Here is a 19641-nt window from a genome sequence, read left to right on the forward strand (position 1 = left end):
GGCATTCGTTGGGTTGGCTGAATTTAGACCTAAACTCACATGTGCTAGGCATGCACTTCTGAAATGCAATGAGAAATATTCATTATTCTTGGATAGAGCTCCCTCTTAGTTCTGCAGTTATAGCAGCTGTCGTCATTTACTGCATTAGTGAGCACTGTTTCTGTGAATTTATATCATCGTATCCTGGAGCTCTTTGCCAGCAATATGCTTAACCCACTGCTGCAAAATAATCCCATATATATTGGCTACATATTTGAGATATTATGATTAGACTTTTTTAGAGGGTGTTAGGCATTATTTTTATAAATGTGGTATGTGTGTATGCACAAGGTTTTTACAATCAACCTTAAAAAGGAAAGAAATATATTCTCATTTTTTACCTTGCACTTTGACATGGCTTCCCTCAGTCTCTCATAGCCATGCTGTTACTGTGAAATGCTTAGGAAATAACCAAAAACAAAGAAGCAAGGTAACTTAGTATCTTTTGATAAATTTTGATTCTAACAGATTTCCCACTGCCTATCAAATCTGTCATTGTAATGGAATAATAGGTGACAGAATTTGAGGATGACTGATGAGATCAGAAGACTGACAGGTCTGTACCTTAAAGAAATATGAGGATTAGTAAGCAATCTTCCTACATTCCTACAGTCAGCAGTTCCAAGCCATGCAGAAACCTTGTCCTTCCTACAACGTCACCCTTCTAGGCATTAAAGAGACTACTCAGAAGAAGCCTCTGATCAAAACATCTTTAAATTCCAGTTGCTAGAACTACATGAGAAGTTTTACTTTCTTTCTGTACAACTTTTAGACCTCAAAAGCCTCAGTCTGCAGAGGAAAGTGCTGCTTTGTTCAAAGAAAATATATTCCAGCAGACACACAACTGCAGTTCCAAGCACAGAAAAAAAAAAGAAAAAAAAAAAAAAAGAAAAAAAAATTAAGGCAAATTCATTCTAAAATTTCATAGAGGAGTATGAATCTTACCTATAATAATTATAAAATGGAGTCATAAAATAACAGAATAGTTAAATAAAATGGTACGTGTGACTACAATTTGAATGGGAAGAAATAGATTTGGGAACAGCATGTTTTTAACTCCTTTTGATAACCCTTATAAAGTGCTGATATACAATTCATGCACAGGATACAGCAGATGTTCCCTGCTGGGCCTCATCCATTGAAGATATAAATCTGCCAGCACAGCTCCCACATCAGCCACAGTTCCAGAGCTTGTCCTCAAGTCAAGTTACAGCAGCTGGTGTTCACCAACAGAAACTGGTGTGGCAGCCAAAATGGCAGCCTGCAGGAACACCCAGTGATGAGACTACTGCAAAGATTCGTACAAAGCTCTTGTTATATTTACTGAATACACTGTGAGCACACTATATTTCCCCAGTGAGGGCTGGAAAACTTACATTTCCTCAGCCACTGAAATCCAAAGACCTCTGGGACAGGGGATGCTACAGCTCTGCACTGTGGATTTGGAAATTGATGAGCATAGATGCTTTATCCAGCAAACAAATTGCACCTTTTGGGTAGTTTCTTAACATGTCTGTTAAGAGACAGTATTCTAGCTAGTTTTCCTGCTGCTTCCCTTCCTCATACCATTTTAATGAGCCATTTATTTGACAAATGAGAAGGGAGTCCCTACTGAGCTCAGTGCACAACTCTATCTGCTGGGATTTCCTGTGTGCCAACACTGATTCAACTCAAACACACATTCCAAAGGGCTGGCAGAGGGTCTCTTGGGCATCACGCAACAAAACAAATAAAGGAGGTGTAGATATCCCTATCTCTGATCAGCCTGCATTTTCTCTCTCTAGATCTGTATAGCTGAACCTGGATAAGGTTGTGAATGTGCTCTCATAAGCCAGAATGCACAGACTCTGCTCTGATCAGCATTTTAGAAATAGCGCAGTGTCTTAGCAAACTGGAGTTGACTTGCTGACCCTCCTGAGCTCAGAAGATTGCTTACTGCCATCACCAGTGTAACTGAGATTTCTAACTACAGCCAGCAGAACTTCTCCATGCACCACTGTGCCAAGAAAGCAGAGATACTCCTTCTAACAGTTGCTCACTGTGGGAGGAGAAAATGAGGGAGAGGGAAATGCAGAGAGAATCACAGCTACTTTGCACTACCGACTTGGCACGTGTGGCAGCATCACCAGCTGGCAGAGACTTGCTCCTAGGAAAATGCTGTGGCCACATCTCTCAGAGCTCAGTGGCAGTACAGGGGTTAGTACAGCAAAACTAATCAAAGGGCAAAAAATATGCTGCTATATTTACACCATCTTCACTGCAGGTTACTTAGCTCCCTTCCAGACTGGATCTCCCATTCAGAGCCAACTGTTGTAACAGATTTTCAAGAACAATAACAGTCTGAGCCTGTGAAACACTGAGTCCTTGAGTTCAGGGAAAGTTGTGGATGCTGCAATTAGACTTCTAGATAAACAAATCCTAAGGGATCTTCCCGCCCAGCATTTAGCATTTTCAGTGAGTTACAGTATTGAGTCTTCTGGAAAGGAGTCTTAATTTGTCCTTATTTGGAATGGAAAGAGCTTCTGTCTACAAAATTGCTTTGATATTTTTAATTTGTCAGCTATTAAAATCAAAGCAGCGTGTTGCATCACAATTAAGTGCTACCTGAAAGAAAAATCTGTCACCAAACGAAGAAGATAGTCATCACTGAAAGAATGAACTGAGGTTACAGACACTCTCCGGTCCCTTCATTATTTAAGTAGAAAGTGTTTAGAAAATAAGGCAGTTTCAGAAAAGTCTTGGCAATAACTGATGGTTTTCAGACCAAGCCATGTGATACACCTCAGCAGCAGCTCTCTAGCTGCTTCAGAGCTGAATACTGTTCTACTGTATATCCTGCCTCCTGGAATCATCTCAGCTTACTTAAAGGCATCCACCATGCCTTTTACTTCATTCGTAAGCATGGAGAAACACAAACCATTTGCTGCCCGATCCCCAAATACTGTGCTTATCTAAAAGTGCCGTTAATTTCACATAAAAGCCACACCTTTAGCACCACAGATCTACCCACCATCTATACGTTCAGTCCCAAACTGAAAGTTACGCATGTTCTTGCTAACCTAGTTTTATGCCTGCATGTGTTTTTTTTAATAATAGGCCTAAATCCATATTAATGATCCAAAGAGTGACCAGGCCTCAGCACCTTTTGTCCTCTATACATTAACTATCCAATAATCAACAGTAGCTGTCCTGTACTCTGGTATCTTTGGCCTAATTCAGAGGGACAGATATTTATCATCACCCTCGAATTGAGTGACCCATTCTGACAGGTCGACATCCTTATTTATGTAACAATGTCATAGACAGTAACTGCTAATGAGAGGAGTGACACAGAGGTCTGTTAGATGGAAAGGCATAGGAAAGCTGAAAAGGGCATGAGGGGTTAATGGGACTTTTCTGTTCCAACCTCCTGGGATGTGTAATTATGTCCTAATAAGAAATGAATGTATTGATTAGATTAGTGTGCAATTGTGTCCATGTGCACACGTACAGTGCCACATGCATATAGTCAGTAATTGTGTGCGACTCTGTTTTCTTCAGTATGTGTTTTTAATGTAAAGTATCTTTGTCTTTTGGACAAAACCAGGCAGTGCACTCTCACAGTCCTCTTCTTGTCCTCACTTGGGCAAACTCCTTGTGAGTCCAAGTAGAGTTTATCTGAGTAAAGGCTGAGCTTAACTTCCACCAAATAAGGGCTTCAGGATTAGGTCCTCGCAAACAAATGACTTCCTATTTGCATTGTTTGGTACAAAAACCCACCATTACTTAAAGGACCAGAAAAGCAGCCACTACACTGTAAACAATAAGCGTTGTCTGCTTAGGAGACTGTCCACTGCACAAAGTAGGCCACTCTCATCCCTAGCTAAGTCCTCCTCTATCGGTCTGCTTACAGTAGAGAGGAATTCGGCCCAGCATTCTTTCTCATCAAGTAAAATATGTTCTCTGACAGGTCAAGGAAAGCATCCTTCACATGCTCACAAAGGCCTGATTCTCCGCTGCATCTCCAAACTGTGTGCAATCTGAACTTGAGGGCGAATTCCCTTGATGGGAAAGACGCAACAGTAGAGAAAAGCAGAGGAGGGAAAAAAAAAAAAAGTAAAGCATGTCCGAAAATCAGAGCTGCCCATGGCTCAGGAGGCAAAGGAATGCAGCTGATAGTGTTACTCTAGCCTGTAGTGCCTTGCTGATGCTGATAGAGAAAGACAGAAGAACTGTAGCTTTTCATACCTTATAAATACTGCTCAAACTCCAGCTATGAACATAGCCTTATATGTCCAGTAGGCCTGCATTTGATGTTTGAGTAAAAAAAGGAACAACCAGGGTTATCCAGTAGGAATAGACTTTTTGGGTCACAACCTCAGTCCCTTGTCCCTGAGATAACGAAGGCCATAGAAGCAGTGTGCAGAAACCTTTGATAAATGAGAACCTCTAGTTGCACGCTGAAGAAATAAATTACTTTCTAGTGACTCCCTCTGGAAAGAAGCAGCATTATTGGGCTCTAGTGGGATTTCCTTCTATCCCACTCTTGACTAGGACCTTTGTGAGGCAAAGGGGGAAAAAAAGGAAAGCTGAATTCATTAGTCTGAGAGCGCTCGCTTTACCCAACTGTAATTTTTGTGCACTGTGGCTAGGATTCCAGACGTAACATTCAGGAAAGGCTGTATTACAGCGATGTAAAAAAGTACTTACTGGGCAAGATTTCTAAACATTTCTGAAATGCTTAACCTACTTAGTATAAGAACGCACTGTACAGTCAGTGTCACAAGAGAAGCACCCCTTGAAGACATATTCTGACTAATCTAGGTGTTTTTTTTCTGAAGAATGAAAGATGGTAGGTATGGAAATGCAGCAGTTGCAACATGGAGATCACTAGAGCCCTAAAGGCTAACTATTACTAAGAGATAGCACCACAGCTAAATACAATTCCTTCCCATTGCCCAATATTTCGACTTCAAATTTTCCCATTTAGGAGCAACGAGGAGGCAGGTCTTAAGTGTTTTAATTTACAAAATATTTTAAGGAACGTATTTGTTAAAGAGACTAAAAAGGGCTGAAATCCAAGATGGATCTGACTCTGAAGGTCCACCTACTCAAAATTTTCCTCAGCAGTGAAAATAATAGAAAGAAAAAGCCTGGCTCTGGCAATGATTGTAGTAGTTTTATCACTGACTTCAGTAGTGTTGAAATAGCATCTGAAATGAAAGCACTGGGGAAGGGACAGCCTAATAAATGCACGGCATTTTCTTCTACTTCACATATGAAGTCAAAGCAAGTTCAGTATCCGGAGTAAATAACAGAAATACCCTCCAAAGGAAGAATGCAGTAGTTCAAATGCAGGTCTGAACAGCAGATGCAGGGAGGTTAATTTTTCAGTGACTGCTGTCCCTTTGACTCTTAAAAGTTGAGGGTGAGTTCGCATCTGAACTCAAACAAAACTGATTTTCCTATTATATTGATGGGAACTTTGTAACGCAATGCATCATCATCAACTGGCTGATTTATTTCAGAGGGCAACTTGAAGCAGCCAAATTGGAGCAAGGTAGCCCAAACTAAGCAGAAATATCCTTCCCCATCCCATTTATTAGTGTCAGCATCAGCATAAGCTTTTCTCCTTAATGGACCAATCTTTCATTCAGGCCATAGAGGATCCTGAGAAAGTTTTCCTCGTTTCTTTATATTTTGCCAAACTTCTAAGTGAGCTCCTAAAAACTTATTGAAAGAGCATTACTCAGTCTGACACATTCCATTTATTTCAATATGGTGACAAAGAGGGAAGATCTAGTTAAAAATATTGCAATAGCCTTATGGGATACTTATGGGTTTTTTAAATGTAATACATCACAATAGAATACTTTGTTTTTGTAGAAGGGCATTCTGTATTCGCCAAAAAAGCTGCTGACTTAATCATTAGTTATGATGAGAAGAGATTTAGTGCTCTCTTTCTTTACACTGTCAGTGAGAACAATGTCTATGAAAAAGCCTATGCTTCCCATTATAAATCACTATAAGCTCCATGAAAATTTCTCCTCTACCCTGGGGTTTAAGTGAGCAAATACTCGGTCATGCAGAATCCCAATAGTAGCACTTTATGCTTAGCTCTACAAGTTTATGAAATGCTATGGTTCACTACAAGTCCAGGCACTACCCCCGCATGCAATTGCCATTGTGTAGCAATTTATGTATGGCTGGTCTTTGATAAAAATGAAATACCTACTAGTTTGCCCCTCTTTCCTTGCAGACTACGTCTGTTCTCAAGACGCTTTAAAAATGGAACATAAACATTTATCAAGGTTTCTCACTAGACTACATTTTAGAAACAATGTACCCTCTACTTCCTTCATCTTCTAACATTCAGAAGAAACCATCTCAGGTCATATTTAGAGTAAGCAAGGATTCAAAACCAAGGCCATTCAAAACAGAAATAGCATATAGATGCTTCCCTTCACTGAATAAAGAATACTGGATTAAATCATCATAAGAAGACAAATTTTACTTTAAATGGTTTGGGGAGAAGTTCTGTGATTTAGAAGCCACTCTCAATTATTGTTTTAAGAAATACCCAGAACTAAGTATTCGAGTTTAAAAATCTTTGACCTTCATTGCCTTGTTATTTTCCCTCCTCCCCCTTATCATAATCACATAGACTGGCTGAATTTTATTGCATACTTTGTAAAGAAATAAAATGTCTCTATTTTGAGCTTTCCACACATCTGCAAGCATTTTGTTTGTTTGTTTGTTGGCCCAAGGTGACAGCATTTTCTGTTCTTCTTAGTTTATCAGAAGCCTAACAAACTGTTCTGAAGAAAGGAAGCCAGGACACTTTTCCTAGGTTTTAGTGTCTTCTAATATTTAAATTTATTCTCATATATTTTTTTCTTATTCATTGCTTTTTATGTTTCTTGAAGAAAACATTCTTGTTTCAGGAAAGGGAGATATCATTTGTGCCATGACAACAAACCGCTTTAGTCTCCTCCTTTTCTGTGTTCAATGTTTTGAGCTTTATTCAAAATTCCTACCAATGTGCTCAGTTTTGAAAGGGGGGACTTTGAAAGTTCTCAGCCACCCACACTGGACCTATAAGGCCACTAGAAATAGCCCTTGTCTGCTTCATTTCTCAGGAACCAGAATACACAACATTCCCTCTGGTCTGCCCTCAGATATGGATTTGGCTCAGTAAGCCAAATGTCAGCTGCAGAAGCAGCCGGCTGCAGAACAGTTTTCGTGGAAACTGGGAGGGGGGCCTGTGTCCTCAGAAAAGACACAATACCATTTCACTAATTTATTCTTATGATTTCTTATCTATTCTGAATGAGCTCAGAAATGCACAAGAATGACAATCTAAAGTCAAATCCCTACCCATCCTTTGATTTCAGTTTGATTATTGACATTATTATTGCAAATAAAATTAATTATAAATTTATCCTGAAAAGTTTTTAGATGTCTGCGAGGTCTCTGTACTAAACCGTACCAAGATAAAAGCACAAGCACTGCAGAACTCCAGTGACTGTAGATCTCACAGTTCCTAAAGCTGTATGCTTACAAAAGAAGTTTGATTTTCACAGAAAAGGAAGATGTGCCTTAACTTTAACAGGTAAATAATACCTAAAGATGTCACCTACCTTAACTGCTTTATTGATGTCTGAGTTTTCAAGCAGACCAAAGCACTAGAGGCAGGAGCCGAGCTAGTCCTTGTGATAGGCTGAAATCCTGGGATAGTGCAGTGCTGCCAAAGATGGCTTCCCAGCTAGACCTCCCACAGGAGTTACTGGCGCAGCCTCCCTCTTGCTTCTGTGGGGATGAGCTCTCCAAGACAGACCTGACCCTGTACAAAGATAAAGAGCGGCTGACTGAAAAACAACATTTTCCAAGAAAATAAGATAGCTTTTATGTAAATAACTTCACCATTTACATACAAAGCAGAGGTGAGTCCCAAGTATGACTCCATCACAGACTGCCAAAGCCTCAGACTAAACCCATCTGAAGCTTTGAACAAGACTAAAACTCTCTAAAATTCTTGGATGTATCAAATTCTCCACTGATCAAAATAAATAGCATTTGCAGTACTCCTCCCTCCACACCAGTTCTGCAGCCCTCACAAAAAATAAAGTTACTCAACCATAACTGTACTTTGTAGATGTGTTTCCAATTCCATCTAACTTTGCTAAATAATTTTTTACTTTCCAGTACTCACTGGGATTGGTGAAATTAAAGCTAAAATTACAAATAATAAAATATACAAAAATGCAACAATTGCTGCAGTCACCTCCTTGACTGATCAATTTGATTTCATTGATTTCCTCTGTTCTTTACTCTGGGTAGCCAGTGAGTTTTGCCATCCAGTTTTTGCCATCCAACAACACCTTTTGCTTTGGTTTTGAGTCCTGCGGCTTCTTAAGAGCAGCCTCCTCCCTCCCACTCTGTTGCTACCAGGGCATTCCCAAAATCAACCACTGGATCTGTGCTGGTCTCTCCCAGGCAAGGCAGGAATGAGCAAACATTGGACTCTCTCAAAGGATCCCTGTCCTTTGTGCAGCCTTTCTAAGTCTAAACCACAGATGAAGAAAACAAAGAAAACAAAGCAAACGTGACCCTTGCAATTGAGAACCTTTTACTGGTACAAGCAGTACTATTAAAGTTGAATGGGAACGCACATCAGAATAATTAAAGTAAGCATGAGTAGGCTTTGATTGCAGGAATTCTGGGTGACCACATTTCACTTTCCCTGTCATTGGCTAAGATAGAATTTCCTCCTTCTCATCAAATAGCAACTCTTTTATTTATGGATTATGTCTATGTTTGGTGAGGAGGTAAAGTTACTGATAAAGTTTTCCTAAGAAAACATGCTGCATTTTGTTTCAGCTTCACAGATGACTGCAGTTGATCACATCTGTTTTCCAGCAAACATCAGTGTATCCAATTAGGAAGATGACAGAATATTTCAGAGATCTTAGGATCACTTGGTCAGTCAAAAGATTTGAGATTTAATAAAGAACAAGAAGGCAAATATGACAACCCTGCATGGTAAAATATTCTTTTAAAACTAGTTACACAGAGGTAATCCTTAGCTTTAAATAGATGAACATGTGTGAAAAGTAGGATAATACTTATTTATTATTATCTTATAAATCACAATAACTCAGTCAGTTGTAATCCTGGCTGTATCCATTGAACTGATGGGAAATTATTGGGATTTCATAGTCAGAAACAATTTCAAAAAGGAAAGAAAACACGAAATGTGTAGTTAACAGTTTCTAATATACTGCTGCTAATGACAGCAAGGAAAACAAAATCCCTATAGAAATATAGAGCACAAGATATCAAATAAATTTCAAATTTTTAGTTCAAAGACTGAAAATATCTTTGAAATGTTTGTGTTTTTCACACAATTAATTTCTTGATATTCCACCAGTGCTTACGTTTATGGTGTCTTCCTGGTAATCTATAAATAATTTTACAGGATCTGATAGTTGAAACCACAGTACCTCCAATACAGACATATAGACTCAGTCAGTTGAGGTTTTCTGGTTATCAGTTTTGTGTGTTTTTGAAAAGATTAAAAAAATATCCCCCCAAAAGCAAGAGAAAGCAATGGAGAGTTAAGGACAGAAGACTAAAAAAATAAGAAAAAGAACAAACTAAGAAATAAACAAATAAACACAAAGTTAGAAGATGCACTGGAAAAAAGTCATGTTGAGGAAATCTAACAGAACAGGCTTTTGAGCTAAGTGCTGCTTGTGAAAAGGCTTTTGAACAGCAAATAAATATTCTTTGTTGTTTGATGTCTGCAAGAAAACAAAGCTTTGCATATCTGTGTAAACAAACAAAACTATATGAAAAAATCTTCACAAAACAAACAAACAAACCAACAACCAAAAAGGCAAAACTTGTAATTCTATAGCTAATAGTCATTTGTAAAAATGAAAGAGTTAGTTAATACTCAGTTTTCATAGAATCATAGAATCATTTGAGCTGGAAGGGACTCTTAAAGGTCATCTGGTCCAATTCTGCTGCAATGAACAAGCACACATATGCTAGATCAGGTGCTCAGAGCCCATCCAGCCTGACCTTGGGGCATCCATCACTCTGGGCAACCTGTGCCAGTGCCTCGACGCCCTTCTTGTAAAAAACTTCTCCCTCTTAATCTCCCCTCTTTTAGTTTGAAATCATTTCCCCTTGTCCTATCAGAAGAGACCCTCGCATGTCTTTCAGATGAAACTTTGAATACTCATACATGTTCAAATACTCAAACACTTCCTTTTGAGTGTCATGTTAGTGACATCAGAGACATTTAGCATTAGACACTCCATGTAAACACTTCTAAGGACCTAGCATTCTCTCCCAGACTTTAAAACTCTCTGGACCTTGAAGCTTTCCTTGTGCTTCATATTCCAGCAGCACCCCAACATTTCAGCTAAGATGGAGCCCCTTGAACTGACCACTTGGCCAGCCATTCTCTGACAAGAGAGATGACTGCTGGAATTAATCATAGGTATGCTTTGACTTAAGCACTATATTGGAGCACTCCTCTCATTGAAACAGAGCCTGTGCTCTGGGACTGCCAACCCAAAGCCCTAAGGAGCAAAGGCATTGGGCTGGCAAGGTGCTGAGCCACAGCTCTCCTTCCAGGGGGCTCAGCCTTCCACTGGGGGTGTTAAACTCCTCAGGACAAAAGGGGTTCTGCAAGACCTTGTTATACGTGAAACATAAATAGGTGTATTGGAGCCTTTCATGCAGTCTATTTTACTTGTGCAAGTATGTTTTTTGTTAAACACATAAAACACAGAGTGGGTTTTAATGGTTGATCAAATCCTGTTAAAGCAAATTGCATGTTTAAATACAAAGGATGAAAGAGCCTCTATTTTTCTACAAATTTCTAGCAGCACTGCACCTTAAAAGGAATTTTATAGCAAATTTGTAGCTTTGCAACCAGCTCATGAACCAGAGGACATAAAAAGGACATGTGTTCCAAGTGCAAATGCATTCCATATTTCAGAAATAATAAGTTCTTGCTTGAACCCAGATCCCAACAGTGCAGGGAAGTATGCTTTGCTATCTTCAGCGGAACATTACGTCATTAAGGCTTTTAACTTGGTCTATGTTATAGCCAATCAAGACATGACTAATAAGCCCCTGCTTTTTAGCAGAGAGCCTCAGTACCTCACTCTTGAATTGCAAGCCATACAAACATTCAAGACTAAAGATACATGCAAATTGAAACACTCATCCTATTGATCAGGCTATTCAGAGGTGAAAAAAAAATAAATGGAAAGAGCCTAATAGTAAAATTAATCAATAAGATTTTTGAAGGTAGTACCATATCTGTAGCTGATGATGCCTTTGAGTATGCAAACATCCTGTTTATATAAGTGAATATTGACACAGTCAGAAAGAAAACTTTCATGCAGTCCTATAATTAGTTTCTTGCTATTAAATACAGATTGTGAGATTAGGAGGTGCAAAACATATACTTCACATAGCCTTCAACTAGGGGAATGCTTGAGTCTCTCTTCTGTGTATTTAGACGGATGTCTATAAACCTGTAAAAATTCTAACTGTCTTTAAACTAGTGAATTATCATGCACTCTGAAGCCTAAAGATGTTAGGAAAGCAGATACCAATAAACCAGAAATAAGAGCAGGCAAATATGGAAAAAGGGGAAAAAATGTAGGAAGTGATCCTGTGGATCAGTGTTCCTGGAGCTAACAGTTAGGGTTTAAGGTGTTACTGCTGCCAGCTATCTGCTCTCTGTTAGAGGCTATCACCATGAACTCTTCATCAAGTCTTTTTAGCTGCTATCAATATTATTTAAAAACAAGCTACAATAACAGAGGATCTGACACAGGTTTGCTCCTTGTGCCTTTCCACATGCATGAGTAACTCCTTCTGCTGCCCCACTGAGATTCAGCAGAGGTTGTCAGCTGGAGCCTTGAACACTTGGCTAGGGCAAGGGCAGACAGAGGGAGAGTACGTGATGATTTGCTGTCTTTGATGAGGTAACTGAAGTCTTTGGATTTTTCAGTGCAGAATGGAAAATCTTGCTTCTCTAATATACAGGAACATTTTACTTAGCTGTAGTCATCACTTCTGACTGCTGGCTAAAGCTTTGTTTCATATTAACAGTTTACTCATATGTGCTGAAAGTTATTGGTCCCCATAAACAAGATGCACTACGCAAATTAGGGGGAAAAAATACCAAGTAGTAGTAAGAAAAAGGCTGATTTTTGAAGTGCAAAACATTGTTCTCCTGTAAGAAAAGTTACACTGGATTGAAACTGCTGAATCAGTGAAAGTCATCAATATCTTGACCAACACCTGAACTATACACAATAAGCCATAACATATATTCTGCAAATTCAAGAGCAGCAAATGATGTAGAGCAGTATAGTGGGTTGTCTGCCTCATCTCAGCTCTAGGTAAGCCTCCAGATCTTAAGGTAACTCTTCTCTGTTCTCATTTATGTAAATCCATACATGTAATCATCTCATCTCTGAAGCACTTGAGTTCTTTCCAATAGCACACCAAGCTGCGATGCACTGACACCTCCACACCTTTTCCTGTGCTGAACTTGAAATGTAAGAGGAATCGGCCTTGACGGGCAAGTCAAGCAAACTCTGGTGTGCACTGTGGCAGTCAGCACCCCCTAGAGAACTTTATCTCTGAATTCTGCCCTTAACATTGTCTCTTGCATAGATCTGCTTTATCTACTTAGAAAAATCTTGCTGTGCCAGAAGAGTAAAGCGACTGAGTTGTTTTGGTTGTCTTTTTTCTGTGTGAGGGAACTAGAGTGGCTTTGATAAGAGCTTAGGGAATGGCCTGTAGGCTCATATCTCTTCATTCACCTGCAGCAACCCATAAAGCTTTACTTTCATTTCTAGATGTTACATTTTCAATCAAGTTGTGGGAGAAAAGTCTTCCAAAAAAATTGCCACGATCCCAAATGACTTGAAAAAAATAAGTCAAAATGTTGACAGCAAACTTTAGATGAATTAAAGATGAACTCCGCACAACCAGTCAAAAATCAGAGAAAACATTCTCGTTCATTCTTTCCCAGTTTCCCATTGTATCCAAGTTTCAGTTAGAGTGACAAGTAGGAAAATTCCATTTTCAAGCTAAAGAGATTTGCTGGGCTCGAAACCAGAGTGTGTCTTAAAGCACCTTTTAAAATTAATGTCTCCAGAATCCCACCACCAGTGGTAACCTTGATTTCCAACATACATAAAGTCTGGATTAGTTTTCTTGTTCAAAAAGCATTCAGACACATCTGCTGTAGAAAACCCCATGTTTTCAGTGGCTTAAATACTCACTGTAAGAAGAGAATCGTCTCACATTTGGAAGCTAGATGGTTTGCATCTTTTTCTATTCCTTCCTGCCATCTGCAAGATCTCATAAGGGGTAAAAACGGGAAATTACTCGAGCAAATCTTCAGCTTTCTTCAGTTTTCTTTAAATAACATCCTCAGCTTTCTGCCTCATGATTTACATAATAAGGAGACTGTGCTGTGTTATTACACCAGTTTCATTTCTTCAGGGAAAAGGGCTCCAGATGTATTTGACTAAGTCATTAGTGCAAACATCCCATTTTTGTAACATCATTCCCTAGATCAACTGTAAAGACACACTGTTGATTTTGGCTACAGGCTTAGGAGTGGACAGCCTTTGCCACTTGATCTAAGCAGCTGCCTCCTCATTACTCCCTAAAATGTCATTGTCATGGAGAGAAGAACAAACCCCTGGTGGATCCACAACATGAGCACTGATTCATAAAACCTGGCAGACAACTCATCTGATAAAAATCACCATTGTAAGGCTATTCAAGGAGTACATTTAGCACTCCTCTGAGAGATGACTTCCTTTTGTCAGGGTGTTTTTATTCTGTCATATGGGAATTAAATTAAATACTAAGTGCTAAATAATGACACCTTGGTTCTGGCCAGTAGGTCTGTTAGAAACTCCAGCCATGCTTGTAGAGTAGAGTATTGATTACTTAAGGTAAAGATAATGAAAGCCCTTCCTGTCAGAACTAAATGCAGCACTGAAATGTAAAAAGTGAATGTATGAGTGGCAAGTTTAATAAGAATAACGTTATTAATTTTACCACAGTATTTCCCGTATTCTCCAACTGATAGCAAAATCTCAACTGCACTGCATCATTACTCACTATCAAAAAGCAGAAGCAAGATTTTTAAATTGCAGGTAAACCATTATTGTGCCCTCATACTGACCATTAAAAATGGAAGATGTTAGTTTAAATATGTAAGTTTAGATTGTTAGCAAATTGTTCCAAATTATACAATAACACAAGCAGCAGAAATGTTTAAAAGAATACTCCGAAATATCTGGGCTGCCACCAAGGTCTTGGAAAGCAGATGAATACACATGGTGAAGCAGATGAACAGCTTCTGAAAGGAAATATCTTATTTATGAACCGATGACTTAAGAATGAGTGAGTGTTTCTTGTGAAGGCAGATAAGTTTGTACAACACTTGTGCCACAGTCTCCATTTGCTTTCTGGATGCAATCATAAGACTGAGACTTTTTGTGAATGGCTGGAGTTTCAAATTGGATGTGTACTCTCACATCTCCATGCAATAAACATTTTGTGTTCTTCCTTTGGGAACTCAGTAAAGATGCCTAGAATTACATCAAGATATATAAACATAACAATGAACAATGATAGCAGTGGGCAAGCAAAAGATATATTATGTTAATAATTGACACATGCACTGCTACAGAATTAGACCCCGCTACATGGTAGAAAATTACACTTATTTGTATCTATTGGATTAATCATAACTGTTGAGATCCTTGTTGCTGTGCAGGAGATGTGGTACTTGCACTTAATTGCATCATCTGAAAGCCTTAAAAGAGGGTATTCTAATGATTAAATCAATGTAAACCAGGTTTCAGAGCCAAAATAATCAAATGTCTGACCAAGGCAAATGTTCTCAATAAACGGAGCTTGCCAAACACAAGTGCTAATTAACACCTGATTCTAATTTGGTGATTGTGAAAGTGTGGCAATGGAGCCCTATGATTTTGCAAGTGGAAATAACATTGCTTTCCTCCATTTGGTATATCGCATGAGTTACCTTTGTGGCCAAAATTCTTCCTTTTGATCCACTCTGGAAACAATCCATCAGCATTGCAGCACCTATATTCATGTTGTACAATACTTCTCTGTCTAAGAATGTGTACCATTCCTTGGTGTTTTCTCAACTGTAATCCTTTTGAATGAATTTTTCTCTGTCTTGATGTTGGTCTTAATTGAAGATTTTCAAAACATTTAAGCTTGAAATGTTACACTGTCTGCAAAAGTCAAATTCAAATCATCATGACTTCCTTTCATATTTCCTGCTGTGATTGTTTCTTATTTTAGAGAGAGGAAGAAAAAAATACTCTCTCCCTCTCCCAGCTAGATTTTGCACGTGCATCTGAACAACAGTCCTACAACACCTGTCAAATTTTCATTCAGTAAGACAATTCCAACAAAATCAGAAGTTTTTGTAACTGAGTAATTCATGCAGTTAACAGGCACGTGATTAGTTGTTCAAGTAAGAAAGTTCTTTTGCCTTGCATTGCAAAGAGTTCTTTGCCTTTTACGTAGTGGGTGAAGACACAGAGCAGACACAAGCAAACAACTGACACATTGGTCGCCAACCAGATGTGCAAAAAGACTGACTTTTCCAACAGAAGGAGACTGGAAGGACTACTCAGTTTCCTCAAGCAGGTAATAAATAAGTGTGTCAAAGCCAACAGTGAGTCTCTTCTCTGGACACCTGGAACACTTCAGACCTTGGAACCACTAACCACTAGTAGCACCTCTCAGAATAATATTTTCCCCAATCAATGATATTCTCACAACTCTTTGCACAAATAAATGATTCAATAGCATTATCTTATCCTGAAGCAAAAGTTGCTTAGAACAAAACAAAGCTACTGCTAACGTAGGTCTAAATGTTGTAACACTTCTCACTTACGACATCACTAAAGCAACACACTCTTGATCTTCATGTGCAATGTACATAAATAACTACCAAGGCATCCAATTCATGACACATTTTCAAAACCAGGGTTAGACAAATCTAACTGCCAGTATATTATACTGTCAGTATATTTGTTTACAAAATCCATAACTTATCTACATGATCTACACAACGGTTAGGTTCTACCATACACCAACTTTTAAAGTATTTCACTCAATCTCCTATTAAAAATTAAAAACAGTCATATTTGTAAGTGCAGCAAGGTCTGCAGAAACATTTACAAAGACCTACTGGTATTTTATTATCTCTTGCAGTGCAAATGTATTTGACTGTGTGTTTAAAGCAACTGCAGTTTGTTCTTAATAAGATTGAATTTGAACTATAAATGGCATTCCCTCTTTGGAAACAATGTTTCCTTTATCTACTTGTGTTCAAAAGCACCTAACAGGGAAACCCGACTTATCTGTTTCATCTTAAAACTGGAGCTGCCTGTCAAGCTTTGACAGTCTTCAGATTCTTTTGGAAATAGGAAGCAACCCATTGTGTTCAAATTTGCTCTTAGTGACAGCTGATCCCACAGGAGCATCTAGTTAGAAAATAATTGATAGCACTTGAAACAGAAAAGATTGCAAATCAGGTACGACAAGTTTGCATTCAATGGCAGTCCTAAAACTAATTGTCCAGTTAAGGAATCAGCTTCAGAAGAGGAAAAACTTAAGAGGAAGGAAATGAGAAGTTTGTTTATTGCACATACACTTTCATTCTGACAATATTTTCCTTTTAAAAGGCAGGTCTGGAATAAGCAGTACATTAAAGGGATGGGCCCAAAGCAAAACCTCTAAACCAAATACTCTGAACTTTATGACTCAAGCCCATCTGTAGTTTGTTATAAACAAGTCATAAGGCATAAATGAAAAAATCTGGATGCGGAAGGATAGAGGCTCGATACTGCTACTATTGAAGTTAACAGAAAATCTCTTGCTGACTACAGAGGACTTTGGAGGAGGCATTAAAATTCCTAAGTAATACTGGCAAAGCTTCAATCGTGTGCGTGTGTGTGTGTGGTGCTTGTGCATATACACACACAGAAACACATACACAACCCAATACTAAGAATTCTAACCCTGATTCTTCTATCAGACTGTAGCACCGGATGTCAAAAATGAAGATAACATGGGAGGAAGTTTATTTTGATGAGGAAATCCCTAAATGCTGTTGAAAATATGCTTGGAATGGTTAATTAGTATGTAGGGGCTTTGGAGGAAATGATATCTTGCAGCTTGACCATCATCTTTATGCCAGGTTTCCCTCCGATTTATCTCTTATCTCCAGGAAACTGTCTCACAGCTTCTGAGTCTGCTGTTGGCTAAAAAGAGAAAAAGGACAATGACTCATTGTTGGGCAACAGGACAAGTTCTGTTTGGATTCTGAATTTCCACATTAATGCTAGTTAATGTCCTAGCTAATGTACTTCAGCCCATCCAGGGGATATCCAGGGTGGGCTCTGAAACTAACCAAAAGTGAAAGCTCCTTCACAAAAATAACAGAATGCAAATTAAAAGAAGATACAATACCCGCAGGATGAAAATACTGCGTAATACAGAAAGTATCTGCTGTATTTTCTATGACTAAGGCATCAAAAATGCCTTATTAATAAATGAAAGCATTGTAAACCATTAAGTAGCTGGTGACAGGATGCAGCAACTAATACCCACCAGAGTTATTTCTGGCCAGGGAATACAAAGCACGTCGATCGCTGTGGCTTGTACTTGAGGGGCTATTTTCATGCACTATCAAGCAAGGCGGGGTTCCTGACTCTGCAGCTTTTACTGAGGGCTGGCGACAAAGATGTGGTTAGCTGCAGGGAGCGCGTGAGGCTCTGCATCCAGCAGCCACAAACAGGAGCATGGCTGGGCAGCACCCAGCAAGCGTTGGAGAGGCAAGCGTTGGAGAGTCCCCGCTGCTGGGCTCCTAGTTCAACACGGATGTAAATGCTGAGCTTAAGGAAGTGCTTGGGAGGGAAGAGAACGCATCAGATGATCACTGTGCCAGCACTAATGAGTACATCAATGAAAGGATTAAGAAAGGATGGAGACATGCTGAACCCATCCCCACTCCTACAATGCTCAGAGGTGTGGCTTGCTTTGGGTAAGAACTAAAAATTCAGCGGCTTCTCCAAATATTACATAAAAGGAAAGAATGACAATAACACGATCTAACTGTGTAAATATTTTTTCCAGTTTCACAGACCAAATCCCAAGCATGTCATGTGTCTTACATTTTTTATTCCCCCAGCTCTCTTTCCCCAGTGCTGAGCTAACATCTGAAATAAGAGTACACAATCAGTATGTTAATAATCAAGGAGTCTGCTCACTGCATTATACAGACATCAGAGGAATTTCTTCCACTGTCTGATGAATATCACAAACAGGCCTGTTTGTATTAACAGAGCCTTGTGTAGCAAGTCCAAAAGTGACAAACCAAACAGTTTTAAGTGGTTGCATTCCAGCTCCAAATGTCCCGAGTATCAAACATCATTAGAAACCTGCATCCAGGCTGCATGTGAGGGAAACAAAGCCTGGTGGAGGCCCGCAATCAGTTGGACTAGACACTCGGTGTTGAAGCAGATGACTATGACAAGGTTTTTCAACTGCCAGAGTGACACTGCAATTGCAATTCGGGGCTGCAGCTGGAGAGCCAGAAATACTGTATCAGTTACCAAGAGGGAAGGCATTTATTTTACAGAGCGACATTTCAGGAAGGGTTTAAGTCTGAGTCATCATCTTTGACAGCGTGTGTGTCCATCAGCAAGCTGAGCAGCAGCGCTTCTGCAAAACTTTTCAGGGAGGTTGGAAGCTCTGTAGGTCTCTGTGGACTTGACCGGCTGCCCTACGAAGCTAACAGAAAGGTTCCCTCTGGTGCCTGTGGGCTGGGAACTGGACCCTGGGTGGCATTTCTTGGGCTTAGAGGCGGTACAACTCCCATGCCTGTGGCCAAACTGTACTATCACCCGAAACCTAACATATAAGGCAAGCAGAACCAGCAGGCACAGCTCCTTCCCTGTTCTGCCTGCAGCACATAGAAGGCAATAGCAGGAAAGATGAGAATCATATAAATACTCTTAAGGATAGTGGGGTTTTTCTTAATATCTTGTGACAGTTTCTCTGGGCTGCTCCCATGGCTCTCTTTACCTCTTTCCCCTCTCACCATCCCAGGCCCCTGGGGGACAGGTAGCCCACCCAGAGTACGCTGCACAGACCACAGGGTCTGGGCATGCACTGCAGAAGGACAGCCACAAGCATCACCTGCTGCTAGGCTCTCACACCTTGCCAGAAGGGAGGATGGCATCTCTCAAAACTGGGAGATGGAGTTTCATTCCCCAAACCTTATTTCAACCAACTTGCTTGGGTTTCCAAAGGGGGCCTGGAAACTGCAAAGGAACAGACTTTCTCATGAGACTTCCTGTTGGTGCTGCATCCAGTAGGACCGGAAATATCACAAGAATAGCTTTTCTTGTGGTATTTTATTACTTCTGCTTCTGCTCCTGGACGGAACTGGGAAGTACAAGGGTGCATGGAAATGAAATATAGTGGTCAGAGGAGAGCCTGCCAAGCATTTGG

At 39.6% G+C, this 19641-nt stretch overlaps 1 long non-coding RNA gene across 1 annotated transcript in view; it reads right to left on the reverse strand.

The window, feature by feature from the left end:
* Positions 1–19641, reverse strand: part of LOC140253486 (uncharacterized) — a 97456-nt gene that overhangs the window by 20828 nt on the left and 56987 nt on the right. The window contains exon 2 of the long non-coding RNA XR_011903869.1: positions 7659–7861. This is a non-coding gene — a long non-coding RNA (uncharacterized lncRNA). The remainder of the gene's footprint in view (positions 1–7658; positions 7862–19641) is intronic.

This window comes from Excalfactoria chinensis, chromosome 5 (assembly GCF_039878825.1).
Source record: "Excalfactoria chinensis isolate bCotChi1 chromosome 5, bCotChi1.hap2, whole genome shotgun sequence".
In the NCBI taxonomy this organism is placed as follows: Eukaryota; Metazoa; Chordata; class Aves; order Galliformes; family Phasianidae; genus Excalfactoria; species Excalfactoria chinensis.